Source organism: Loxodonta africana, chromosome 18 (assembly GCF_030014295.1).
Source record: "Loxodonta africana isolate mLoxAfr1 chromosome 18, mLoxAfr1.hap2, whole genome shotgun sequence".
NCBI lineage: Eukaryota > Metazoa > Chordata > Mammalia > Proboscidea > Elephantidae > Loxodonta > Loxodonta africana.
Genome location: NC_087359.1, coordinates 60,637,249 through 60,664,845, shown reverse-complemented (window position 1 = coordinate 60,664,845; position 27,597 = coordinate 60,637,249). Strand labels below are relative to the sequence as shown.

The 27,597-nt window shown below is 41.0% G+C and overlaps 1 protein-coding gene across 1 annotated transcript in view; it reads right to left on the bottom strand.

Annotated features, from left to right (window-relative positions):
- Positions 1 to 27,278, bottom strand: part of TAOK1 (TAO kinase 1) — a 154,458-nt gene extending 127,180 nt beyond the window's left edge. The window contains exon 1 of the mRNA XM_003416726.4: positions 26,603 to 27,278. The gene's annotated coding sequence lies outside the window, so the exon portion shown is untranslated. The remainder of the gene's footprint in view (positions 1 to 26,602) is intronic.
- Between the last annotated feature and the right edge of the window lie 319 nt (positions 27,279 to 27,597).

The window sequence follows — 27,597 nt, the reverse complement described above, 5'->3', positions numbered from 1 at the left end:
CATGACTTAAATAACCTACTGGATGAACATAGGTGAGGAAAGAGACTAAAAGAATCTAAAACAATCCCAAAGTTTCTAGCCTGGAAGACTTCAGAAAGGTTACTAACAGAAATGAAAATTGATGTCCAAAAATGGCTTGTACACAAAAGTTTATAGCAGTTTTATTCATAATAGCCAAAAACATCAATCACCAGATGAATGGATAAATTGTGGTATAGCCAAATACTGGAATATCACTCAGCAATTAAAAAAAAATAACTACTGATACATGTAACAGTATGGGTAAATATCACAGCTATTATGCGAAGAAAAAGAAGCCGAACATAAAAATACATACTTGATTTCCATTTTTATTAAACTGTAGAAAAGACAAATGTAATTCAAAGTAACAGAAATCATATGAGCAGTCGCCTAGACGTCAGGGTGGGGGTGTAACTGACTGCAAAGGAGCCTGGGGAACTTGCAGAGGAGACGGAAACGTTCTTCATCTTCACCAGGGTGACGCTCACAGCCACTGATCCATACACTAAAAACGTATCAATTTTATTTTAAGTAAATTGTACCTTGGTAAAGCTCATTTTTAAAAATATATTAATATCGAAATAGGCAGGTAAATACAGGGGACCTTTTCCAAGAGGAGATGAAGAAGAGTTCATTTTAAATGTGTCAAACCTGATGTTTCTACAGGATAACCAAGAGATAAAAGTCATCTCATGTAGGCAGCTAGGTATATAAAGGATGGGGTTAGGGGAGGCGGTAGGAAGAGATAGAACAAGAGTGCCAGAGTGAGAAGCCGAGAAAAGCATCAAGGTAAGTGTCTAGAGACATCTACAGATAGGAGCAGTCTGAAAGAAGAAGGGGAAGGATTAACTGTTAAGCATTAAAAGGAAGCAGACAACAAAAAGGTCCATGTCATGGATTGAACTGTGTGCCCCCAAAATATGTCAACTTGCCTAGGTCATGATTCCCATTATTGTCTGATGTCTACCATTTTGTCATCTGATGTGATTTCCCTATGTGTTGTAAATCCTGTCACTACCATGTAATGAGATGGATTAATGGCAGTTATATTGATGAGCTCTATAAGATTAGGTAAATGTCTTAAGCCAATCTCTTTTGAGATATGAAAGACAGAAGTGAGCAGAGAGACATGGGGACCTCATACTACCAAGAAGCAGTACCAGGAGCAAAGTGTATCCTTTGGACTTGGGGTTCCTGCGCAGAGAAGCTCCTAGATCAAGAGAAGACTGATGACAAGGACCTTCCTCCACAGCCAACAGAAAGAGAATCCTTCCCCTGAATTCAGTCTTCTAGCCTACTGGACTGTGAGAGAATAAACTTCTCTTTATCAAAGCCATTCACCTGTGGTATTTCTGTTACAGCAGCACTAGAGGACTAAGACAGAACACAAATAAATTCATTCTCCTTATGAATTCAAAACTCATCTTTCATGGACACCTTTTATTTGTATCACCTAGCAGAGGATTTGTTTGTTTGTTTGTTTGTTTGTTTTTTAACAGACAACTTTGCAACCAGGTTGAGCAGCCTCTCCCTAACTCAAAGTCCTACTTCCTGATGCTTTAGACACTTAAGATATGAGAAAGAAAAACAGGATCAGAAGGACTAAGGTCATAGGTAGATTTATGCTTTTAGAAATTTTTTTACGTTTTTCTACACACACTAAAGTACTAAGTAAAAAGAATACCAATGCTATTGATGTCAATTTGCCAACTATAAATCTTCCAGCTCTCTCCTCCTCAAAGTTTTAATGAAGTGCTTGTAAACGTGGACTGCTCCTTTACAGACATGCATTTTAAGAGGCCTAATCCATCATTCAGAAACCCTGGTGGCATAGTGGTTAAGTGCTACGGCTGCTAAACAAAGGGTTGGCAGTTCGAATCCACCAGGTGCTCCTTGGAAACTCTATGGGGCAGTTCTACTCTGTCCTATAGGGTTGCTATGAGTTGGAATAGACTCGACGGCACTGGGTTTGGTTTGATCTGGAATCCATCATTCAAATGTTTAATGTCAACTATTCCCGGACACATGCACTAGAAAAACTGTGGCTGCCTCTAGGAAAGTGAACAAGGTGACTAATGGACAGGACTGGGAGAACAACTTAAATTTCATGGTATATTTTTTGTATCTTTTAAATTTTGTATCATATATAGTTACAACTTACTCTAAATAATTTAATTTTTTTCCTATTTAAAGCGTTCCTGATTTTAAGGCAAAAGCTGCTGATTTTGAAAGACCAACCATAGACCAAAGATGCTACGGTAGCTTTGGTGATAGAAATGCTTTGGATAACTTAATTCCCACAGGCCCTTCTCAGCATAGAAAGCCTTAGCTCTGCCCGTTAATTTCATGTCAGATCACTGTCAGCCAATCAAAGATAAACCCTTCCCTTCCAACAGAAGACAACAGTTGTTTTGTTTTTAATTTTTCAATGTTCATTAGGTGAAAGTCTACACAGCAAATTAGTTTCCCGTTCTACAGTTTGTACAAAAGGTGTTCCATGATGGTGGTTTCTTCCCCACAATGTGTCAGCACTCTCTCCATTTCCATCCTAGGTTCCCCGTTTCCTTTTGTCCTGGTTTCCTACCCCTTCCTGCCTTCTCACCTTTGCTTTTGGGCAAACGTTGCCCTCTTAGTCTCATAATGATTGTTCTAAGACGTACATGCCTCTTGGGTGCTGTTTATTTTATGGGACTGTCTATGGTTTGGCTAAAAGGTGGTCTCTGGGAATGGCTTCAAGTCCCAGTTCAGAAGGGTTTCTTAGGGCCACAGTCTCAGCAGTTCCTCCAATCTCTGTTAGACCAATAAGTCTGGTATATTTTGTAATTTGATTTTTTGTTCTATAACTTTTCTCCACTCTGTCCAGGACTCTGTGTTGTGATTCCAGTCAGAGTGGTCAGTAATGGTAGCTGGGTACCAACTAATTCTTCTGGTCCTGGCTATGGTTCAGTGTGGTCCATTAGTCATTTGTAACTTACCTTAGACTGGGCACCATCTAATTCTTCTGGTCTCGGCTATGGTTCAGTGTGGTCTATTAGTCGTTTGCACTAATTGTTCCCTTGAGTCTTTGTTTTTTTTCACTCTCCTTTGCCCCAGATGGTAAGAGACCAATAGTTGTAACCTATCTTAGACAGCCATTCACAAGCTTTTAAGAACCCAAAAGCTACTCACAAAATTAGGATGCAGAACTTTGTCTTTACTGTGTTGTGTCAATTGCCAGAGATGTCCCCCAAGCCTGTGGTCCTTCACCTTCAAGCCTAGGAACTTTGTCCCACAAGGTGTTTGATTATGTCTAAGGAGTTGCCCTGACTGTGGTCCTTCTGTGCTCTATTGTCTTACCTACAGTTGTGTATGTAGAAATATCCACCACCAAACCTGTATCTGTAGGTGGGTGTGCTCCCTTACATCCTCCCACACCTCTTGACACACCTACCTACCTATGTATCCATTCGTAGTGTTTGTTAATACTATTGTTGCAGAATTGTCTATGCTATGTTGTTGCCTTTGGTTTTTGCATTCCACTCAGTGTTCTCCCATGCCCTGATCATGTTTTGCTGACTTCCCCCATATTGTGCATTGCCTTTCTGTCACCAATACTAATACATGTGTGATCATTAAGGTTTTGTGTGTCAACTTGGCTGGGCCATAATTCTCAGTGGTTTGGCAATTATGATGTAGTCTGGCAGTTGTATAATGATGTCAACACTTCCATGAAGAGATCTGATATAATGTGCAATCACCTCCATGATGGGATCTCCTGTGAGAAGCAAATCAGTTGAAAGGGAGTTTCCTTGGCAGGGGGGCGGGGGGAGGAGGGGGTCTGCATCCAATATAGGTGGACATTCTGGTGAGGCTCGAGGGGTTTTGCTCACTCTGGATCCTGCAGCTGGCTCCTGTTCATCTAACCTCCAGTTCTTGAGACTTGAGCTAGCAGCTTATCTGCTGATCTTAGGATTCATCAGCCTGCACAGCCTGTGAGCCAGGGGCCTGTTGTCTGACCGGCCAATCTTGGGTTCACCAGTCCCTGCTGCTACATGAATCAGGAGAAGCCTTCAGCCTGACCATGGACTTGAGAGTTTCCAGCTTCTACAACCGCATGAGCCATTTTCTTGGTATAAATCTCTCTATGTATGTGTGTGTGTGTATGTGTATATATAGAGAGAAGCCAGCCTAAGACAATGAGTCTTCCATCTATTTGGTAATTTTCCCTTCCTCCTCCTCCCATCAAATAATTGTCTTTTTCTGTTATAAACCTCTTCTTGTTTCTTTATAATAGCAATGTCATAAAATATTTGTCCTTTTGTGACTGACTTATTTCACTCAGCGTAATGTACTCAAAATTCATCCATGTTGTGAGATGTTTCACAGATTCGTCATTATTCTTTATTGTTTCATAGTATTCGACTGTCTGTATGTACCACAGTTATTTCAATCATCTGTTGATGGACCCTAGGTTGTTTCCATCGTTTTGCTATTGTGATTAATGCTGCAATGAACATGGATGTGCATATGTCTATTTGTGTCACAGCTCTGATTTCTTTAGGGTATACACCTAGGAGTGGAATTGCTGGATTATATGGTATTTCTATTTCTAGCTTTTTAAGGAAGCGCCATACCATCTTCCATAGTGGTTGTACCATTTCACATTACCACCAGCAGTGTGTAAGAGTTTCAATCTCCCCACAACCTCTCCAACATCTGTTATTTTCTGTTATTTTATTAGTGCCAATAATGTCAGGGTGACATGGTATTTCATTGTAGTTTTGATTTGCATCTCTCTAATGGCTAATAGGAGCCCTGGTGGTGCAGTGGTTAAGAATTCGGCTGCTAACCAAACGGGTGGCAGTTTGAATCCAGTAGCCACTCCTTGGAAACCCTATGAGGTAGTTCTACTCTGTCCTATAGGGTCACTGTGAGTCAGAATTGACTTGACAGCAACGGGTTTGGTTTTTTTGGTTTAACGGCTATTAATTGTGAGCATTTCTTCATGTGTTTGTTAGCCACCTGAACGTATTCTTTGGTAAAGTGTCTGTTCATATCCTTTGCCCATTTTTTAACTGGTTTGTTTGTCTTTTGCTAAATGACAGTTTTAAGGATCAAATTTTCTTCTCAGCTTCCTTTAATGTTTCCCAAGGTTTCCTTACAAAAATTCCTATTCCTGACTAGGCCTTCTGCTTGATTTTCCTATTCCTAATAGCCAGACCCCTCTTATTCTAATTGCAAACTCCCCAAGACTAGCAATTCACATACTTGAAAGGAAACTATCGCTGCTGAAGAAAGAGTAACAAAGAAGTAAATCACATACACTAGAATTTCACGTACAAAGAACTGATGAAAGGTTTCCACACTCAAACACTCATTGAATGATAAACAGGCAGCCTTAGAGAACAGGTTTAGTAGCATGACATAGGCAGAAATCAGATTGCAGATGGTGAAAAAACAGAAATAAAAGATGAAAAACAGCATCTTTTAATCTGTGAATCTTTTAAGTACAGGGAAATAGCCTAAAATTGTGAAATTTCAGAAAAATCTTGGAGGAAAATACTATTTACAGAAAGAATATGACTGCAAATCATTTAAGTCTAATTGAATAGCTAATAAAAAAAGGAGTTTTTCTTCCTCTCCCACCCTACTCCCAAAAAGCTCAGGCTATACAGTCAAGCTCCTGGCTCTGTCACTTATTGGCTATCTTAAACAAGCTATGTTACAGCACGAGCATCGGTTTCATCACTTTAAAACAGAACTGCCATCTGCCTTACAAGAATGTTATAAAAAAAAAATTTTAAATAAGAATGCATCTGAAAGCACCTAGCAGAGTACATGGCACACGGTAAATGTTCAATAATGCCAGCTCTTATTACTACAGTACATCCCTGGTTGCTTGCCCTTTAATGTTAAGTAAATTTGCCCTCACTTTGAAACAGCTGAACCAACCCCTACTAGCAACACATTCTTCATCACAATCACCTTCAATTGCTACACATGCAGTTTTTAAATCACTGAAAAGGTTTCGAGCCTTTTCTTGCACTAAATTAAGCTAAATAAGAGCCACATGCACCTGTTTTGACTTATCCACAAATTCTTAAAGACACACTTAGGAACTGATCTCATTCATAATCCGGGAACTGCCCGTACTACAATTGTTACCATAAATTTCAACATAATTCACCTTTTAAAAGACTAAATTATCTATAACTTAACATATGACAAATATTCATCATGGCTGAAATATTTCAGTTCTGTTCTTCTTCAGAACACATGGTACAATTGCAATTCCTTAAAGTAAAAAAATTAAAAAACCCACCAAACCCACTGTCATCACAAGCAGCTCTACAGGACAGAGCAGAACTTCTCGCAGGGTTTCCAAGGCTGTAAATCTTTATGGAAGCAGACTGTCACATCTTTCTCCTGTGGAGCCGCTGGTCGGTTGAAACCGCCAACCTTTTGGTTAGCACCTGAGCACTTAACCACTGTGCCACCAGGGCTCCTTTATAATTCCTTACCCCCTGTAGATCTTTAAGGCCATAAGATTTTCTTTGGCCAATAAACTATAAGGCAAAATTGCATGTCCTACTTCTAGGGAGGCACTTTAAAAGCCAGTAAGTTGTTTACAACAGTCCCCTTCCCATTGCCATGATGCTATTCAGAGGCATCCTCATCAGACTAACACCCTCCAAAGCTACAACAAGCAGAGTACCTCTGACAACCCAGACGGTACACGCAGCATGCACAAGCCAAAAATTTTTGCACTGTTAAATGCCACTGAAATTTTTGAGCTGTTTGGTACCACAACATAACCTATTCTCTCCTGACTGATAAACCCAAATCAAAATCGTTATCTTTCCCGTTCCTTGCAAAATAAAGTTATCCTCAACATACACTTTCCCCGTATCTGTTAAGTACCAAATTCAATTTTCTGACTTAATCTCTCTCAAATCCAACATGTCAGCTCTACTCCTTAGTTAGACTTCTGTAATTATCTCCTAGCCAAACTCTTACACATAATTTCTTCCTGTTTATTCTCCAAATAGACCAATCTCTACAAAAGTACATGAAGTTTGATAAACAGAGGGTCACAGAAGATAAGGGGAACCCTCAGTGAGATGGATGGATAATAGCCACAACACTGGGCTCAAACATATCAAAGCTCATTAAGACGGTACAGGATCAGGCAACACTGTATTCCATTATACATAAGCTCACCAGGAGTCGGAGCCAACTCAACAGCAACTGACAACATTCTCCACAGTACTTCGAGAGTAATCTTTTTAAAACACAAATCTGACCCTATCACACTTCTGCTTTTATGATTTTCACATTAATTAGGAACACAGCAAAAATGGCCCTTCAAGAAAAAACTATGAGAGGTGTTGGAAAAGTTCTACATCCTGTGCTGCATGGTGGTTACATGAGTGTATACACCTGCAAAAGGCAACAAGCTTATACTTAATCTTTGTGCACTCTGCTGCATAAATCATACCGTAGTTAAAAAGAAAAAAAAAGACTGATGTCCCCAAAATACCTTTTCAGCTTTATTTTATCAAACAGCCATCCAAAACTGCATACATACACACACGCACTGTAATCTATATAATGCACTATAATCTACATAATCTATAGCCACAAACTATCAGTAATCACTCTTAAATACTCTTATTGTATTTAAATACTCTTATACAAAATACTCTTAAATACTTAAATCTTTAATGCTCTTAAATACTGATCTTTCATGCTTTGAGGTATGCAATACCCTTTCCCCTCTGACTCTTACCTAAGACCCATATAAAATCTCACTTTCTCAGAGGCCATTCCACCTAAACATCCCTTAACACTATTTCACCTATGCTAAACAGTTCTTTGTACATTACACTACCACCTTAGCATTCACTCCACCAACTGGTTCTCAATCAAAGTTGATTTTGGCCCCCATAGGATATCTGGCAATCTCTGAAGACATTTTTTATTATCACAACTGACATGGGCTACTAGCATCTACTAGGTAAAGGCCAGGGATGATTCAAAATATCCTATAATGCCCAGCACAGACCCCCCGCAACAAATAATTATCCTACCTAATACTGTCAAGGTTGAGAACCCTTGCGCTACACTATTGTATATATCTGTTTGCAAGTCTGTACCCCTAGTAAACTATAAAATAGCAGGGATCAAGTCTTACTCATTTCTGTATCTGCCTGGCACAGTACCTAATAAACAGCACTCAAATAATGTATAATTAGACGTGTCATTGCAGAAGCTATTTGATAAGTGCAGTGCCTAGAATATAGCATTCAAAAAACATATAGTACTACAGTAACAACTATACCATATACAAGTCTACAAACTACAGTAATAACAACCAAAAATCTCTGAGTGGTAACGTAGGTAGATATGTACGTTATATGGATGTGGGCATACGGGAGTGCGGGCACATGCATATATGGGTATTAAAAAAAACCATTGCTGTCGAGTAAATTCCGACTCACAGCGACCCTATAAGACAGAGTAGAACTGCCCCACAGGGTTTCCAAGGAACAGCTGATGGATTTGAACTGCTGACCTTTTGGTTAGCAGCTGAATGCTTAACCACTGCACCACCAGGGCTCCATATACAGGTATAGTTGTGGGTAACTGCATATACATATTTGTATGTGTTGCATGTATATTTATATATATAATAGAGCACATAGGGGGCACAGTTGCAGAAACTTCTTAGACATATCCAAACACCTTGTAGGACTGGGTTACTGGGCTTAAAAGCTAAGGACCATAGTCTCAGGAAACATCTAGCTCAACTGTCATAACAGATCATAAAGATAATGTTCTGCATTCCAATGTGTGAGTCGTGTCTGGGGTCTTAAAAGCTTGCAAGCAGCCATGTAAGATTCAACTATTGGTCTCTCCCCATCTGGCACAAAGGAGAATGAAGGAAGCCAAAGACTCAAGAAAGAAATTAGTCTAAAAGATTAATGCCTACAGGAACCACACTCTCCTCTAGCCTGAGACCAGAAAAACTAGATGGTGCCCGGCTACCACTACTGACTGCTCTGATCATGGACACAACAGAAGGTCCTGGTTAGAATGGGAGAAAAACGTAGAATGAAATACAAATTTATAAAAAAGTTCAGACTTACTGGAATGGCAGAGACTGGAGGAACCCCCGAAACTATTCCCCTAAGACACTCTTTTAACCTGGAATTGAAGCCACTCCTAGAGGTCACCTTTTAGCCAAATAATAGATTGGTCTATAGAATGTGCTCCTTAGAACAATCAATTAAATGAGACCAAATGGGCAATATTTGCCTAAAAGCATAAATGAGAAGGCAAGGAGGGGCAGGGAAACTGAAGAGATGGAAACAGAAAATGGAAAAGGAAGGGTGGAAATAGGAATAGTGCTGACAAGTTGTGGGGATAGCACCCAATTTCACAGAACTATTTACATATGAATTGTTGAATGAGAAGGAAACCCTGGTGGCGTAGTAGTTAAGTGCTACGGCTGCTAACCAAAGGGTCGGCAGTTTGAATGTGCCAGGCACTCCTTGGAAACTCTATGGGCCAGCTCTACTCTGTCCTATAGGGTTGCTATGAGTCAGAAACTACTAGACGGCACTGGGTTTGGTTTGGTTTTTTTTTTGAATGAGAAACTAATTTGCTGTGTAAACTTCCACCTAAAATAAAATTAAATGTTTTAAGTGCTATGGCTGCTAACCAAAGGGTCGGCAGTTCAAATCCATCAGGCGCTCCTTGGAAACTCTATGGGGCAGTTCTGCTCTGTCCTATAGGGTCGCTATGAGTCGGGATCAACTCGATGGCACTGGGTTATATATAATAAATGTGTCATTACTGAATCTTATTTTGACACTAAAGCTACATAGCTTAATGGTTAAAATGGTGGTCTTTAAATTCAAACCCCATCAATTACTATTTTACTGGAAGGAGGTCAGCCCTTGGACAGCCCAGCAGCCACAGTTTCCCCTGTTCCTCCTCCTGCTAGTGTCCCTAGGCTTCAGGAACAAACTACAGCTCAATCTGGGGTATGATATTCTGCCCAGGTAGGCAACAGGGACCAGGGAAACTCCAGCTGGCACCTATCAAGGGCCATGGACCTCCTTGAGCTGTCAAGCCTGAAAACCTGCAGCTGTTCCTAACTCAAGGGAGTCAGTGACCCCTGGAATATAAAGCCAGGTGGGTACAGGACTTCAGAGTCCCTTCTCCTATGGTGCAAGGTGAGGCATAGGTAGAGAAGTCTCCATCCTGCGTGAACAGCCTTCTAAGCCCAAGGGTGGACTGGCTTATCATGAATCTGTTCCTGTTGTATGCTGTCTACTTTCTGTGAGTAATAAACGGCTTTCACTTTGCCAACACAGTGTCTTCTGTGTGCGACTTAATTAGACTGGATGGACACAGCAGCCAAGGGGGGATTATTGCTACTGGTCGGGGTCCTCATTCCAGTAGTCTTGTGCCTGCTTGGGTTCTTGGGGCCGCCTTTGAGGCAGTCTGTGTGTGCAGCACGTTTAGTAATCACAATTATAACCATGTATCTCAAAAATTAAGTTAAAATTGATTTCTATATTAAGTACAGTATGAGTAAACCAACTAGCTTAATGACTATGATTCAAGAGAATTTAAAAATAAATAAATAACACTTTTTCAAAAAAATGTTAATCACAATGCCACCTGAATAAAATAAAATAATGGATACTAAAATTTTGGATACCATTTTACCTAACTGTAATCCAATCAATTTATGTTAAATTAACAAAAATGGTAGTGCCCTTTAACATACTGTCAAAAATTAAGTTTTTATATTATAGTCATTTTACTTATTTTAACAAACATTTCTTATCTCAACGATAAAATATTTATTTAATGACTGGATTTACAACCTCAAAGACAGTCATGAAACGCATCTTACATATTATGGTATTTATTTCACCACTCCCACCCTAATCTATTTCACCCCGTAACCTGGAAAGTTGAGTGGAAAAAAAAAAAAAATTTTTTTTTTTTTTTTAACTGTGCTTTAGAAGAAGTTTACAGAACAAGCCTAGTTTCTCATTAAACAGTTAGCACATATATTGTTTTATGGCACTGGTTAACAACCCCACGACATGTCAACACTCTCCCTTTTCAACCTTGGGTTCCCTATTACCAGCTTTCCTGTCCCCTCTTGCCTTCTAGTATTTGCCCCGGGCTGGTGTGCCCATTTAGTCTCGTTCTGTTTTATGGGCCTGTCCAATCTTTGGCTGAATGGTGAACCTCAGGAGTGACTTCATTACCAAGCTGAAAGGGTGTCCGGGGACCATACTCTCTAGGCTTCTCCAGTCTCTGTCAGACCAGGAAGTCTGGTTTTTCTTTTTGAGTTAGAATTTTTTTCTACATTTTTCTCCAGCTCCATTCGGGACCCTTTATCATGATCCCTGTCAGAGCAGTGAGTGGTGGTAGCCGGGCACCATCTAGTTGTAATGGACTCAGTCTGGTGGAGGCTGTGGTAGATGTGGTCCATTAGTCCTTTGGACTAATCTTTCCCTTGTGTCTTTAGTCTTCTTTCTTCCTTGCTCCCAAAGGGGTGAGACCCAGAGAGTAGCCTAGATGGCTGCTCACAAGCTTTTAAGACCCCAGATGCTACTCACCGAAGTAGAATGTAGAACATTTTCTTTATAAACTATATTATCCCAATTGAGCTAGATGTTCCCCACAGCCCTCAGCCCAGCAATTTAGTCCCTCAGAGAGTTTGGATGTGTCTATGGAGCTTCCGACTCTCATAGGGTCGCTATGAGTCGGAATCGACTCGACGGCACTGGGTTTTTACGGGTATGGAGCTTCCATGACCTTGCCTTGTTCAAGTTGTACTGGCTTCCCTTGTATTGTGTACCCTTCACCAAAGGAAAAATCTTTATTTACAAGACTGTTAAATTAACCAAATACCTTGTTAAATTTAACTATTTAGAGTAGATAGCATGTAAAATATTGGGAGGCTAATTCTCCAACTTACTGATGAAGGTAAAAGACCAGAGCCTTCAGTGTGGATTACACCTCAACATAAAGAAAACGAAGATCCTCACAACTGGACCAATAAATGGAGAAAAAATTGAAGCTGTCAGGGATTTCATACTACTTGGATCCACAATCAATGCCCAAGAAATCAAACGACGCATTGCATCAGGCAAATCTGCTGAAAAAGACCTCTTTAACGTTTTAAAAAGCAAAGATGTCATTTTGATGACTAAGGTGTGGCTGCCCCAAGCCATGGTGTTTTCAACTGACTCACATGCGGGTGGAAGGTAGACAATGAAAAAAGACAGAGTTGATGCATTAGAATTGTCGTGTTGGGGGCGGGGGGGTGGGGGGAGGGAGAAGAATTGTAGTTTTGAAAAAGAATACTGAATATACCATGGACTGCCAAGAGAACAAACAAATCAGTCTTAGAAGAAATACAAACGGAATGCTCTTCAGGAGAGAGGCTGGAGAGACTTCAACTCCCTTACTTTGGACACATCACTAGGGAAGAACAATCACTGGAAATGGACATCATGTTTGGTAGAGGATCAGCAAAAACAAGGAAAATCCTCAGTGAGATGAACTGACACAGTAGCTTCAGCGGGCTCAAACTTATCAAGATCATGGAGATGGTGCAGAGCCAGGCAATGTTTCATGCTATTACACATAACATCGCCATGACTCAAGAGTAACAACAAGACCAATTCTCCAACTGAAGATAGCTGAAAGAACACATTATCAAAATAACTGCATTCCAAATCTGATAAATAAGAATTAATTATCTGATTCCTATACACTTCTTAAAGCATACAACTTCTGAACTAGGTCCATGCTTGTTGATTAAAAAAACACTAATAATTTTACAAATCACATGCACAAAAATCACCTATAGGCACAAAATCTAATCCAATTCCAATACTGAAACTACTAAATGCAAAAAAAAAAAAAAAACCACTTGGATCATTTACCTAATTATTAGATAGTAAACAACATCTACTTCATATGTATTCAATCAGAGGAATAAAAGAAATTTTATTTGGTAACAATCCATTATTATGGGTTTTTGGGTACAACATCTTTTAATACAGCAATAATCTCTCTTGTAGAAGTTATTCTAACTTACCAAATTATCTAACATATTACAAAAACAAAAGTCATGTACCAATAATATTTTTCTTCTTCCCTAAAACCATGCTAATCTTGAGCATTGTGGCTGTCATGGATTGAATTACGTCCCCCCAAAAATGTGTGGATCAACTTAGTTAGGCTATGATTCCCAGTATTGTGTCACTGTCCTCCATTTTGTGATTGTAATTTTATGTTAAGAGGACTATGGTGGGATTGTTAACACCACATTACTCAGGTCACCACCCTGATCCAATGTAAAGGGAGTTTCCCTGGGGTGTGGCCTGCACCACCTTTTATCTCTTAAGAGATAAAAGGAAAGAGAAGCAAGGAGAGAGTTGGGGACCTCATACCACCAAGAAAGCAGTACCAGGAGCAGAGCACCTCCTCTGGACCCAAGGTCCCTGCGTGAAAAAGCTCCTGGTCTGGGGAAACACTGATGAGAAGGTCGACAAAAAGCCTTCCCCTGGAGCTGACACCTTGAATTTGGACTTTTAGCCTGCTTTACTGTGAAGAAATAAATTTTTCTTTGTTAAAACCATCCACTGTGGTATCTCTGTTACAGCAGCACTAGATAACTAAGACAGTGGCTCTCTCCAACCAGTTTATTATATACTACTATGATCAAAATGTCATATAAATAAAGAAATATCCAAATTCTATGCTTTCTATTGTTAGTAATTAAGCTTTTTGTACTATGGGACATTTCCTTCCTAAGTAAAAGTAGTTTCACATCTTTTCCTTCTTAAAATCCTTTTACTCTTGATAAAAGTTTTATGGCATTATTTTACATAACTGAACATTGCAGTGCAATGGGTTTCTCTTACATATGGACTTTCTGGCCTTGAGTTTATAATTCTGCCAAACATGACTGGCTGGGCCACAATCTTGCAAAGGTATTGGTTAGCTGACTATGCAATTAGGGTGTGTAAAACCACCCACAAGGATTAAGTGACCTTGAGGGAACTGGTTGATTACTATGCAAACTGAGTGACTGTGGTCTACTAAAAGGATTGGTCAGTTCATGGTCTGACTGGGAGGGCCATGCCTTGAAATTGAATACAAAGGCCAATCCCACAGAAGCTGAGGGAGACCTCACTACCATCAAGAAGAGCCTGGAGCAGAGTGTGTCCTTTGGACCGAGGGTCCCTGTGCTGAGAACCTCCTAACCCAGTAAGGAGAGAGCTGTAACACTGACAACCACATGAGGTGGTGAGAAACAATGTCAACCAGAGCAGAGCCCAGCAGCAGAAACAGCAGCAGCAGTACGAACAGCTAGTACCAGGGGACTGTCAGACAGCTGTGGTGGTACCTGCCAGCCCATGGAATGAGATAGCTGAGCGCCCACAGGCAGGAGGCTTGCTGACAGAGTGGGGTACCTCCAGGCACTTCTCAGCAAAGCTAAAGAGCTATAACACTTGCCCTAGTAGGGAAGAGACCTAGAGAAAGCCTGCAGCTGGCACGGCTGAGAGAAGGGCCTACCTGTGGGCACAGCCAAGAAGCAGCTGAGAGTAGTCCTGGTTGGAAGCTATCCTGATTGAAGAACTGTATCCTGTCTCCTGAGTTGTACCCTGTTCCTTCCAAGTTGATCCTGATCCTGAATCGTAGCCTGTTACTTCCCTAATAAACCATATATACCCATGGTCTGTGAGCTCTTTGTGGCCCCTGCAAAGAATTATCAAACCCAGCAAAGAAGTGAAGACTGCTGTGGGAGGTGGTGTGGCTGGTGTCAGAAATGGTGAAAAACTCAGAGAGTGGAGGTAGTCCGACCTCTATCTCATATGACTTAGCTTTAAGCTGATCCTGATTCTTATCCCTCCTCCTGAATGTAGATAGGGTCACATACTAGAATATAAACATTCATATGTAAAACACAAATATAATTTGCCAGTACCTAAAGAGAACTTCAGGAAAAGGTCTTTGTATTACTCCACAGTTTTAAATTTTGTATGCTTTCCTAGGCAGTGGGAAAATTATTATCACCAACAACTATATGTCAAAATAAAGAAACTGAAGGTGAGCAAATTGCATTGCCCCTCTGGGACTCAGAAACCTTGAATTCTAAGAAACAAAACCAACTGAAATATTGTGTATTCTTATCATGTGATGAGGGTCCCTGTATGGTGCAAACAGTTTGCGCTCAACTACTAACCCAAAGGTTGGTGGTTCAAATCTACCCAGTGACACCATGGATCTGCTTCTGTAAAGATTACAGCCAAGAAAACCCTATGGAGCAGTTCTACTCTGTAACACACGGGGGTCACCAAGAGTCGGAACTGGCTAGATGGCAACAGGTTTTGTTTTATATCCCATTATGATCCCTATAAAACATCATACTCATCATCTACCATGTGTATAACATGAGATTACTTAAACACTATATATTAAATACTAGCACACATACTATACAGAATTTCTGTGTAACAATGAAGAGCAAAGTTTCCTTATCAAATACAATTACCCATAGGTTAATAAGTAATTTTAGTCTTTACAGTCAAGGATATGGATGCTTTTGGCAGAGACAAAGTTTTTCCAATTTTCAGTGACACTAAATTCCCAAGTCTAAAAAAGGAAAAACCTTGACCTTGTTAAGTAATGCTGTTCATCAACTTTTTCTGAAGCCTCTTTCTTGGTCTTAATGAGAATAAATTGGAAGAAATCCAACCAAAATAAAAACTAAACAGACTCATAACTACTACCATGAGTGGATTAAAAAAACTAACCAAAACATAAGGATATGGTTAGATACAATACAATGAAACACAATGAACTTTTAAAAGTATATTTATTGTACTTATTTAATACATTTAAACATATTCGCATAATAAATCTCATTAAAATGTACATTACAAAATTTAAAAATTAAATCTATATGGCCTAAGCAAAAATAAAAAATATTTTTAATATGCTCCAAGTATAAAAGGCTTTCTTTTTATAATAAATTCCACAATTCATGAGAGGACCTACCTAGAGGGTATGTGGTGTGATGGATCGCTTTTGTGTGGCCCTTCTCGCCATGGTCTCATAACTCCCATCCAAGTAATTGGGAAGGACTGCGCAAATAAGGTAACTGTGGCCCACCAAAGGGATTGGTCAGTTTTGCCACCTTGCTAGGTTTAAAATGAGCCAACCCAGAGGCGAGAAAGAGGGCATCCCACCACCACTAAGGAAGAAGAGCCAAGAGCAGAACCTGTCCTTTGGACCCGGGATCCCTGCACTGAGAAGTTCCTGGAACCAGGAGATGGAGAGAGGCCGAGCTGGAACACTGGAGATGGTAAGAAGTGGTAGCAGACAAACAGCAGCAGGAGAACCAGCAAGAGATTGCACACTGGGCTTCCAGGCCTACGGAGCAAGAAAGCTGAGTGCCTCTGGGCAGGAGACTTGCTGGAGGATAGGGTGTCTCTGAGCACTTGGTGGAGCTAGGTTCTGCCAACCCATGGAGCTAGAGCTGAGCGCCTTTGAGCTGAGGCTTACTGGCCAAGCGAGGCAGAGCTAAGAGAGAGGTGTGCCTGCAAGCACAGCTGAGAAGAGACTGTCCCGATGGAAGAACTGTATCCTGAGTTTTCCTGAACCTGAGTTGTAACCTGTTACTTCCCTAATAAGCCCCATAACTGTAAGTATGGTCTGTGAGTTCTGTATGCCCACTGTAATGAATTATCAAACCCAGGAGAGAAGTAGAGAGTGTCATGGGAGGGATGGAGGTGTCAGAATTGGTAAGGATGGTGGAGAAAGGAGGCATGTCTAACCTCTGCCTCAAAGGAATAAGCCTTGGGCTGCCTTTTTTTTTTTCTTTTTAATTGTGCTGTAGATGAAGGTTTACAGATCAAATTATTTTCTCACTAAGCAATTGATATACATATTGTTTTGTGGCGTTGGATGCTAACCCCACGACATGTCAACACTCTCCCCTTCTCAACCTTGAGTTCCCCATTATCAGCTTTCCTGTGCCCTCCTGCCTTCTCGTCCTTGCCCCTGGGCTGGTGTGCCCATTTAGTCTCGCTCTGTTTTATGGGCCTGTCTAATCTTTGGCTGAAGGGTGAACCTCAGGAGTGACTTCAGTACTGAGTTAAAAGGGTAAACAGGTGCCATACTCTCGGTGTTTCTCCAGTCTCTGTTGGGCCAGTTAAGTCTGGTCTTTTTTTGTGTTTGTGAGTTAGAATTTTGCTCTACATTTTTTTTCCAGCTCTGACTGGGACCCCCTATTGTGATTCCTGTCAGAGCGGTCAGCGATGGTATTCAGGTGCCATCTAGTTGTACTAGACTCAGTCTTTTGGAAGCTGTGGTAGTTGTGGTCCGTTAGTCCTTTGGACTAATCTTTCCCTTATGTCTTTGGTTTTCTTCATTCTCCCTTCCTCCAGATGGGTGAGGTCAGTGGAGTACCTTAGATGGCCACTCACAAGCTTTTAAGATCTGAGACACTACTATGTTATGCCAATTGAGATAGATGTCCTCTGATACCATGGTTCCCACAGCCCTAAGCCCAGTAACTCCATCTCTCAGGGAGTTTGGCCATGTCTATGAAGCTTCCGTGACCTTGCCTTGGTCAAGTTCTGCTGGCTTCCCCAGTATTGTGTACTGTCTTACCCTTCACCAAAGTTACCACTTACCTATTTTCTATTTAGCGTTTTTCCCTCCCCACCATCCCCCTCGTAACCATTAAAGATTGTTTCTTTTTGTGTGTAAACCTTTTCATGAATTTTTATAATAGTGGTCTCATACGATATTTGTCCTTTTGTGATTGATTTATTTCACTCAGCATAACGTCCTCCAGATTCATTCATATTGTGAGATGTTTCGCAGACGCATCATTTGTTCTTTATCGTTGAGTGGTATTCCATTGCGTGTATGTACCATAGTTTACCCACTCATCTGTTGATGGGCACTTAGGTCATTTCCATCTTTTTGCTATTGTGAGCAATGCTGAAGTGAACAGGGGTGTACATACGTCTATTTGTATGACAGCTCTTATTTCTCTAGGATTTTTTTATATTCCTAGGAGTAGGCTGCTGATCTTGATTCTCCTTCCCCTTTGTGAAATTGGAGGTCAGACATCGCCCCCATGTCATTTTTACTCTGTGACAATTGATACATGATGATATATGCTCCCTGATATAAAAGCTTCAAAAGTTACCATCATACCCAAAACTGCCTGTACCCTGGCCATGGTTTTCTAGACTGAGTTCTTGATACCCTATGAATTTTGAGACCTAGAAAACATAAATATGCCCAATACAACTACTAAATAGAGTACAGTCAATAGAGCTTGAAGACAGGCTTGTTGAAAAGAAAAAGACAGAAAAAAAAAAAAAAAAAGCAGCCTTCAGAGACATGAAACTAGAAAAAAAAAAAGAAAGGGAAGAGGTGAAAAAAAGAAATGCAAAAAATTTTAACTGGTTTTAACTGGGCACCCAGAGCACACATTTATATATACAACAAACAAAATTTTTCCCAAACACTTTATTGACAAAGTGAGGAACTGGAAGAAAATTTTGGGGAACCATATATCTGAAAAGGGTTTGATATCCAGAATACATAAGAACTCCTACGACTTAATAATAAAAAGACAAACAACCCAATCAAAAAATGGACAAAGGATTTGAATAAACATTTCACCGAAGAGGATACACAAATGGCCAAAAAGCACAGGAACAACTGCTCAAGGTCATTAGTCATTGTCGTTAGCTGCCTTTGAGTTGTGATTCCATGTACAGGAGGATTTGACCGTAGTGATCCAAAGAGTTTTTACTGGCTGATTTTTCAGATGCAGATTGTCAGGCCTTTCTTCCTAGTCTATCTTAAACTGGAATCTCTACTGAAACCTGTTCAGCATCCAGCAACACACAAGCCTCCACTGATAGACCACTGACAGATGGGTGCTGGCTGTGCTTGAGGTACACTGGCCAGAAATCAAACACAGATCTCCTGCACGAAAGGCAAGATTTCTACGACTGAACCGCTACTGCCCTCCATTAATCATTCCAAAAAAAGCACCAAACCCACAGCCGTCGAGTTGATTTCGACTCATAGCGACCCTATAGGACAGAGTAGAACTGCACCATAGAATTTCCAAGGAGTGCTGGGCGGATTCGAACTGCCAACCTCTTGGTTAGCAGCCGTAGCACTTAACCACTATGCCACCCCATTAATCATTAAAAAATAGGGAGATATAAATCATTTCACACTCACTAGAATGGCTATGAGAAAAAAAATGGACAATAACAGGCGTTAGTGAGAGTGTAGAGAAATTGGAACCCTCATGCATTGCTGGTGGGAATACAAAATGGTACAGCCACTGTGGAAGATAGTTTGGCACTTCTTCAAAAAGTTAAGACATAATGGTCATGAAAGGAGAGACTGGAAGAAGGGAGTGGGCTGACTCATTAGGGGGAGAGTAAATGGGAGTATGTAGTAAGGTGTACATAAGCTTATATGTGACAGACTGACTTGATATGTAAACTTTCACTTAAGGCACAATAAAAATTACTTAAAAAAAAAAAAAAGTTAGACATAGAACTACCATATGACCCAGCATTCCCAATCCTAGTATATACCAGAAAGAATTGAAAGCACTAATGCAAACAGAAACCTGCAGATCAACATTCACTGCAGCACTAGTCACAACAGTCAAAAGGTGGAAACAACTTTATGTCAATCAATAGATAAATAGATAAACAAAATGTGGTACACAGATACAACAGAATATTACTCAGCCATTAAGTAAAATCAAGTCCTGATACATGCTACGACATGGCTGAACCCTGAAAACATTATGCTGAGTAAAATAAGTCAGTCACAAAAGGACAAATAGTGTATGATCCACTTATATGAAATAGGCAAATATATAGAGACAAAAGCTTATTACTGATTACTAAGGGTGGGAAGGAGGAGAAAAGCGTGAGTCATTGCTTAGGGAGCAATGGTGGTAGAATAATTTGGAAAAGGATAGTGGTTAACAGTTGCCCAACATGATGAACACAATCAATGTCACTGAATTGTGCATGTAGAAAATGTTGAATTGGCAAATGTTTCATTATATATATTTTTAACACAATGAAATAAAAAATAAGTTTCCCTGAACAACACTTACTCTTACTTATGTAACATACTGATATTTTTCATTAAAAAAGAAAAACTGTTACTGTGACTCTCAAGATTAAATTCATCCTGAAGTTTGAAAAGCACTGGCTCAGAGGAACTGACAACCATAGGAAAATTCTTCCTTTCCATGAATATCTACATTGTTTGAGAAAACTATTCAGGAGATGAAAAAACTGAGAAGACAGCATGCCTCCAAGGCAGGGATTATATCTGTAATAATCATTTACTGTCTGCTGAGCTGATAACATTTTGTAAAATAAAGTACTTTCAAGGTGAGGGCTTTTTTAATCATTTACTGTCTGCTGAGCTGATAACATTTTGTAAAATAAAGTACTTTCAAGGTGAGGGCATACCTACAAAGTATATCTAAATAAAAAGACTTAGGAGAACTTGAGTACCCTGGATACCTTCAAAGCCAGAGATGGTGAAAAGAGCTCTAGGAGACAGAGGAGTGACACCAAACGATTCTTTTTATTTGTGGTACAAATATATATAAAACATTTGCCACTTAAACATTTTTTATATGTATGAAATTTTCCATAATCCTTAACAGAAACTCAGTGCCCCCTAGGCAGTGGTTCCTCCTTTCCTCTTCCTTCCCACCCCTGGTAACCACCCATAAACTTTGATCTCTATACAACTGCCAATTCTAGATATTTCATGTAAGTAGGATCATATAATATTTGTCCCTTTGTGACTGACTTATTCATTCAGCATAATGTTTTCCAGGTTCATTCATGTTGTAGCATGTATAAGAACTTCATTTCTCTGTATGGCTAAGTAATATTCCATTTTACCACCTGTCTGCCAGTTTGTTGTACTATGGTGTCTTGCATGTTGCTATGCTGTAAGCCATGCCACTGGTATTTCAAATATAGCAGGGTCACCCATGGTAGACAGGTTTCAGCAGAGCTTCCACACTAAGACTAAGAAGAATGGCCTGGTAATCTACTTCCAAAAATAAGCCAATAAAAACCTGATGGATCACACAGAATATTGCCTGATATAGTGCTGGAAGATGAACCCTATAGACTAGAAGACAGTCAAAACACACAGTGGCCTCAACAACGGACCTGAGCATATCAATGATCCTAAAGATGATGCAGGGCTGGGCAACATTTCACTCTACTGCACACAGGGTTGCCATGAGTCAGGGCCAACTGGACAGTAACTAACAACAATATTCCACCTGTTAATAGACATTTAGGTTGTTTCCACCTTTTGGCTATTGTGATCAAATAATTCTTAAACAAATGGAAGCACCAACGGGAAAGAAAAATTCCTTAGGACTGACGTTATATCCGCCAAAGGAAAATGAAAATTACTTATAGATTAGAAATTCCTATCAGTATTAGGTATGGTGGTATAGTGGTTAATCATTATGGCTGCTAGCCAAAAGGTCGGCAGTTCAAATCCACCAGGCGCTCCTTGGAAACCCAATGGGGCAGTTCAACTCTGTCCTATAGGGTTGCTATAAGTCATAATCGACTTGACAGTAATGGGTACGGGCATTAGTGTTAAGTACTACACAGTCCGTTATAGGTACAAAAAGTTTGTAAACTACCCTGATCGTCTAACCACTTCCTTCAAAAAAAAATGTGCAGCTCCAAATGTATAAATCCAACTTCAAATCAAAATTATAGAATGCAATTCATTCTTAAGTATTAGATTCCCAGTACTCATCTGTAAACATTTACTAAGCAGCTAGTGTGTAAGTCATGACAATTAAACCTAACAAACCCTGTGAAATAGATACTTACTATCCTCAGTTTATAGATACAGAAAGTGAGGCTTAAAAAGTTAAAGAAGTTACACAGCTAATAAATGATAAAACTAAGATATACTAAGTGCCAGTTTTGTTCTTATTGGCAGCTGCAAATCAGAAAGTTTTTTTCCATCCCATTATTTGTCAATGCTTTTCTTAAAAACTATACATATCTTTCTAAATGTTGAAGTAATTCACCCACCTTTATATCTGCAAAAGACTATTAGATCTAATTAGCAGAAGGAAAAATTAATCCCTTCTTAGCTTTAAAGATAAGTTAAATGCAATTTAAATGTAGTTAAGTTTAAACAAATAACCTAAGACATCACTGACACTGGCATTTTTTTGGTACCAGAGTCCCTGGTAATGCAAAAGATTGGCAGTTTGAGTCCATCTGGAGGTGCCTGGGAAGAAAGGCCTGGTGATCTACCTCCCAAAAATCAGCCACAGAAAATCCTATGGAGCACAGTTCTAAGAATTATTTGATCACAATAGCCAAAAGGTGGAAACAACCTAAATGTCTGTTAACAAGTGGAATACTGTTGTTAGTTACCGTCCAGTTGGCTCTGACTCATGGCAACCCCGTGTGCAACAGAGTGAAACATTGCCCAGCCCTGCACCATCTTTATGATCCTTGATATGCTCAAGTTTATTGTTGAGGCCACGGTGTATTTTGACTGCCTTCTAGCTTATAGGGTTCATCTGACACACAGGGTCACCGTGAGCTAAAATCAACTTAACAGCAACTGATACTGGTATTATCTATTATGCAAGGTACTTTGTAACCTGTAGTTTTATTTACTTTAGTTATATGCCAGGTACTTGTGTTTTGAGATACTTTCCCACCTTTTATGGGCCACTTAATTTTGTTACTAGTTAAAAGATGCAGCTTTAGATTGTATTTCAGAATAAAAAGTCCTCTTCTAACACAAATGGAAGAAACTGATACGGAAATAATTGTTACCAAATGTTGACGGACACATCCCAATCGAAAATAACTGCTTCTACTCATTGCTGTTGAGTCGATTCCAACCCACAGCAACCCTATAGGACAGAGTAGAAATGCCCCATACGGTTTCTAAGGAGCAGCTGGTGGATCTGAACTGCCAACTTTTTGGTTCGTAGCCAATCTCTTAACCACTGTGCTACCAGGGCTCCAACTGTTTCTACTCCCTCCATAACATTGTAATTTATGAAGTTTTTTGTAAGATATGAGACATCTAGGAGAATGAAGAACACCAAAGACACAAGGAAAATATGGGCCCAAGAAACAGGAAGGGCCACGTAAACCAGAGACTCCATCAGCCTGAGACCAGGAGAACTAGATGGTGCCCAGCTACCACTAATGATGGCCCTGACAGGGAACACAATAGAGTTCCTGACAGAGCAGGGGAAAAGTGGGACGCAGAACTCAAATTCTAGTAAAAAGACCAGACTTAATGGTCTGACTGAGACTGGAGGGACCCCAGAAGACATGGCCCCCGGACTCTCTTGTTAGCCCAAAACTAAAACCATTTCCGAAGCCAACTCTTCAGACAAAGATAAGACTGGACTATAAGACATAAAATGATACTTGTTAAGCGTATGCTTCTTAGCTCAAGTAGATCCATGAGACTACACGGGCAGCTCCTGTCCAGAGGCGAGATGAGAAAGCAGAGTCCAGAGGCGAGATGAGAAGGCAGAGATAGACAGGCTGGTTGAATGGACATGGGAAACACAGGGTGGAAAGAAGAAGTGTGCTGTCACATTACAGAGAGAGCAATTAGGGTCACATAACAATGTGTGTATAAATTTATGTATGAGAAATTGACTTGAACTGTAAACTTTCACTTAAATCACAATAAAAAAATAATAATATTAAAAAAGATGAGACATCTTTAACGAAATTAAACTTGATTTGCCATATTCGGTTTTCAAAAATTCCATATTATAGGAAATGCAGTAATTATATTCACTTTACTCATACTTTTTGTCTTTTATACTGCTGTATTTCTTAAAACCCTTTCAAAATTTAAATTTTGTTTGAGACACTATCCTTTAATATAAAAGCAATGTTTTGTTACTGTCAAGATCTTAGACTATTCAAAACCTTTAAACCCGGTTGATTCTTAGTTCTTCCATCTATAAAACATGAGAATTACAACCAAATTAACAAATCAGATAACAAAATGCCAAAAATTAAGTCATTAAAGGGGAATCCAAAGAAAGAGCCAGTTGTGAAAGAACAGGAAGTGATGTACAGTGCCATTTTGCAGATGAACTATTTAGAAACATAAGAAGTGCCATACTAATCTGGAGTCAATCCAGACTAATAGCTCTCAGTATTCTCCGGCAGTGGCATCAGAGGTCAGCTGAAATAACCCTCAAGCAGTCTTTCGTTAATAATGAATTTATTTAAGTGATGATGAACATACTTTTACCACTCTTGGGCAGAGGTCCTACCAGCTATGGAAAACAAGGTTTCTTTTTAGTTGTCGTAAAGAGTACCCCTTAGTTCTAACACACCGAAATATATCAAGTAGTCTACCTATACCGTGTGCACATTTCTTAAGTTTTCTAGCTCTTCTTGATAAATTCTCTCTGCCTGCATCTTTTCAGGATAAAAGCAAAGTCACCCTTCACTCAGCAGTATGCTTGAAGTTACACATGCTAGTATACATGAATTGTCAACAACAAACTGTTGGCAACAACAACAAACACAAACCCCCCAGGGAATTCAATTTTATAGCACAACTTGCCAGGTAGGAGAAAACTCCACAGACCAGAATATACAGCTTGTGCCAGGAAATAAAGATTCAAATGAGTAGTGTTGTTTAAGTTAAAATGAATTGAAATAAACATCAAAAGAGAGTTAACACAGCAAAGAGAATTTCATTTTCTGAGAAAAAAAAAATTGTGATTTAACATACCATAAATGTGTCTCCCTATGTCAAGATTCACTAAAAGAAACTTAGAAAATCTAGTGCCTAGTGACACCATTAACAACAACCTTAAATCCCTGACTCAAAACAGATTTCAAAATGCAACATAGACAACAAAAAGCTCTGATGGACAACACTTAGTGACAGCATAAAATCTGTTGGTATTTAATGTCACCCTCTAAGAAAAGCTAAAACACCAAGTACAACTTACTGGTAAAATATCAAAACAACTCATCTATATATATTTTAGTCATCTCCACTACGTACTGAAAAAATTATTTAATTCTCTTAATACTCATATATGGAAACATTTTGAAATCACTTCACCAGTAAACCTAATACTTAAAGAAAAAGAAAAGTATCAACAGTAGACTTCAAGACTGCTTTTGGTCACGAAAAGCACTTGGCAAGACAAGACTTTCAGAATATCTTAAAAAACTTATTTACTTATTTCTACTGTACTAAGTACAAAACCAACAAGTACTACTGTAAATCAGATAAGATGCTTTGTTTTAAACAAATATGGTATGAAGCAAAGGAAGTTAAAAAATGACTTACTGACAAGAGAATATAGATCCTATCATGGCATTACAAGGACATTAATGTTATTATTTTGCATTTGCTACAAAAAGGTTTGCAACCTCATCATTTTCAGAAAATTCTAATTTCAATATTATACAAAAGAGTATTAACCCTAAAAATTCACTGCTCAAGAAGAAATGTCTATCAGACAGCCTGGCTGTACGAAATAATCTTCAACAATTCCTCAAGCACTACAAAGTCATAGGAAGAAAAGCGGGGGATGAGAGGAAACAATTATTTTATCTGATTCCCAACCTGCTTAAAATATGTCAATCCAGTGCTTAAAAAGGGAGAGACATCAAAACTGTTCTAACATGGCAGGGGTCCCTCTCGAGAGGCCACATCCCTCAATAATAACAAAAGGAACAGATACACTTCCCAGTTACTGCTCTCAGGGGAAGAGTACTAAACCAGTACTGTTATGGATTTAAAAACCGAAGGAAAAAAGAGTAACCTTTCCAAGGGAAGCGCCATTACTTCCCTCTCCTGCTACCCGCACCCCCCCCCCCCTTTCAGTGTATACATGGGTCTGTGCAAGAAGAAACAGCCTTGGACTTCTGCGGCATTGCAGTAGACTAGAGGATGGGGAGGGTGGAAGGGTAGGGGAGAGAAAGGCTTCCATCATCCTTAAAGAAGAGGGGTACAGACTTCCTGGGGGGGGCGATGGGGGGAGTGGGATGGAATCGAGCAGCTACTCAGCCAAGCTAACCAGAGAAGTCTCCCTTCCCAAGAACACTGACACTACAAGGGAAATGGAGCGGGAGGAGCTAGACAAGAAGGGAAAGGGACCTCAAGCCTTAAATCGGGGTGCACATCAACACAGTCTCCCTATGAGGGCCACACCTTCCTCGAGACATCCCCTTCCACCACCCCTTCCGGTGACCCTCAGGAAAGAGGAATGCAATTGCTCTTGCCCCTCAAAACGGGAGGGAGCCGAGCTCACCAGCTTCTTTACCCCACCCACAGACTCACAGACCCTCCTTGTCTCCCTCCCCCACCCCACCCCCACAGCCCTTCTTCCACGCAGAGGCCTGAGTGGGCCGAATTTGCCCGCCCCCCTCCAGGTCTCCCTTACGCAAAGCAGAGGTGCCCTTACCCTTTCGCCGACAGGTCTGGGGCGGGGTAGGCGGGCGCAGCCCCCTGCAGAGCTCCGGTAGCCGCTTCGCTGGAGGGCGAGAAGTGAGGAGGAGGGGGCCCGGCGACAGACCGCCGCCCCCCCCCCCCGAGCCCCAGCGAGCCGCCCAGCCCAAGCTCTGCGACAAGGGGCAATGGGGGGGGGGCGAGGGGACGACCGGGGTCGATGAGGCGCCCTCAGCACTTGGGCTCAGTTAAGATGGCGCGGGGAAGTGCCGGCAGCCGCCACTACCGCTGCCTCGGGGGTACCGGCCCGGGCCTCGGCCGCCTCCCGTCCTCACACAGCCGAGGCCCTCTCAGTCCCCTGCCGCGGCCCCTCGGCGGGCGGGCCCACGCACAGACCTCCGCCGCCACCACCACCACCCCTGGGAAGGGGGCGCTCACAAAGGGAAGAGAGGCCTCGGGCCGGCCGGCGGGCGGCGGGGCGGGGTCCCCAGGGGCCCGGAGGCCTCAGAGGTTCTAGGGTGCCTCGCGCTCTCGGCCCGCAAAGAGCGCAGGGTGAGCGGGACCCCTCCTCTCTCCTCAGGCGGGCGGCGGCGCCGACTCACTCTCTTTGCCGCCCTCGCTCTTTCCCTCTCTCCCTCTCTCTCTCTCCCTCTCCCTTACGAGCCCTAAAGCCACAGAGCCCAGCCGCTGCCCAGGTTTCCCCCCCTTCCCCGACACCACTCCCCTCCTCCCGACAGTCACCCCAGTCTCCGATCTCGCGAGATTTCCCGCCTGACAGGCCCGACCCTGCGCGAGACACGACTACGTGCGCGCGCGCGCCCTCACAGGAGCGCGCGGATGCTTGCGCGGGGCGGAGTCGCCCCGGGAGCCCCGCAGTCCTGGAGCCCCATCCTCTGTCCAGCGCGGGCTCACTCAGCTCGCGGACCTCGTGCCACGTGGGCATCAGATGCATAGATATACCCTCAAAAATCTGAGAAAGAAGTGCTTATATGCACTCCTCCTTCTCGTCCC